Here is a 2,429-nt window from a genome sequence, read left to right as displayed (position 1 = left end):
CTACTACTACTATTACTACTACTGTTATGATTATCTTAATACTCTTGCGAGTGATGGGTGATTTTAAGCTCTCAACAACAAAAAAAAGGGTTTTAGAATGACATTACAGTTAGTCCTTATCACAAAATCAAACACTGTAAGTGCAAGAAGCACAGGTCTTAATATGATAAACATATTTGTAATCTTTCTACCCTGAGATGCTCATAATTTTTTAATTAATACTTTAATATGAAAATTAAAACAAAGTTTACACTATTCTATTTCTAAAATGGGAAATAAGGAGCTTTATTTTAGAGGACTCCTTCATATGAGCTATTAAACAGGCTCATGGTTCTCCATCTTAAAAACATAATTGTTAACAATAATAATCTTGTTCTGTCCTTTCTTTTCCTCAAGGTGTCATCTCCCTGTTTTTCTCCCCCTCTCCATGACCAAATTTCTCCAGTGTGTTGCTCCTACTGGTTTCTTTCATTTCTTAACTTCTATTTATTCATAAATAACTTCAATCTGGTGCATGCTCTTACCTCTCTTTCAAAATTATTTTTTTCTGAGGTCATCAATGGCCAATGTGGAGCTAAAAATCACCAGATAACTCAAAACTATTTTTTCTCAACTTCTCTGGAATGTTTCACAAACTTAATCACTTCCTTCTTAAATACTCTTTCCTTGCCTTGGAAAATACCACATTGCCATGATCCACTCATCCATCTCAAGCTTTTTTGTCTAGTACTACTCACAAACTCATGTTACATGGGATTAAAGAAAGGTATGAGAAATCATCATAGGATCTAGAGTCCATATTTTGTTATTACTGCTGGTAGTGTTCATTCTTATCTGATCATTATCTCACCAAATATGCCCTTTTACCAAGTTACTCATGGCAAAGTAAATATGAAGCAGCATGAGAAGATTTCGACTTTTCTCTTTTAGTAAATATCCTACATCTAACCATATTTTCATATTATTTTTTAATACTATGAACTAGATTGAGAAATAACACAGTCCAGATGGACGTTAAAGAAATGCAGTATCCACTTTTGTTTGGTTTGGTTTGTTAATATTTTACTATAAAAACATATCAAAGGTGGACACTTAGATTGGTCTCATATGTTTCAGATTTCAATGTTGACTATTGTGAATAACACTGCAATGAACATGGAGCACAGATATTTGAGACACTGATTTTGTTTCCTTCAGATATATATCCAGAAGTGGGATTGCTGGATCCTATGGGAGCTCTATTTTTAGTTTTTTGTGGAACCTCCAAACTGTTTTCCATAATGGTTGTACCAATTTAAATTCTTACTAACAATATACAAGAGTTACCTTTCTCCACATCCTTGCCAGCACTTGTTACCTCTTGTCTTTTTTATAATAACCACCTTAACAAATGTGAGGTGATGTCAAAGTGGTTTTGATTTGCATGCCTCTGATGACTGGTGATGCAGGGCATCTTTTCATGTACCCGTTGTTCCTTTGTTTGTCTTCTTTGGAAAAATATCTATTCAGGTCCTCTGTCCATTGTTAAATCAGATTATTTGTTTTTTGCTACTGAGTTGCATGAGTTCCTTATATTTTGTGTGTATTAAACCCTTATTAGATACATGGTTTGCAAATATTTCCCCCCATTCCACAAGTTGCCTTTTCATTTTGTTGTTCATATCCTTTGCTGTGCAAACACTTTCCTGTTTGATGTAGGCCCATTCGTTTATTTTTGCTTCTGTTGCCTATGCTTTTGGAGTGATGTCTAAAATTCACGGCCAAGACCAATGTCAAAGAGGAACATTATTCGGCAGTAAAAAAGAAGGAAATACTGCCATTTATGACAACATAGATGGATCTAGAAGGTACTGTGCTAAGCGAAATAAGCCAGACACATAGTTAGTACTGTATTGCATACCTGAAATTTGCTAAAAGAGTAGATCTTAAGCAATATCATACACACAAAAAATATAACTCTGTGAGGTGATGGGTGTGTTCATTAACTTGACTGAGATAATCATTTTATAATACATATATCAAATAATTATGTTGTACACTTTGAATATGTACAATTTTGTTTGTCAGTTAAACCTCAATAAAGCAGAAAAATTTAAATAAATGAAACTCATTCTGCTTGAAGCAATGGGGAGCCTTAAGAACAAGTTGTTTTTATTTCTTGAGGACAGTACAAAAACTAATTTCATATTTTCGACAAATCATTTTAATTAATTCCATTAGAAAATTGGAAATTCCCTCATCAGATCTATTTATTTATGCTGCTAACAATTTAATCACAGATAATGAATAAAGTGAACACTACCTGTGGGGTTTAGGGAGCCTACTTTATGTCCTGTGCTGTGCCTGTTGATATCACAAAGTCCTGAGCAGTCACCGTCCATTTGAGGGACTTAAAGAAGATTTAGTATGGCAAATTTCCATAAAGTTCA

Source organism: Pteropus vampyrus, unplaced genomic scaffold (genome assembly GCF_000151845.1).
Source record: "Pteropus vampyrus isolate Shadow unplaced genomic scaffold, Pvam_2.0 Scaffold921, whole genome shotgun sequence".
Classification (NCBI taxonomy): domain Eukaryota; kingdom Metazoa; phylum Chordata; class Mammalia; order Chiroptera; family Pteropodidae; genus Pteropus; species Pteropus vampyrus.
The sequence above is the reverse complement of the archived record's forward strand: the minus strand, read 5'-3'. Positions refer to the sequence as shown.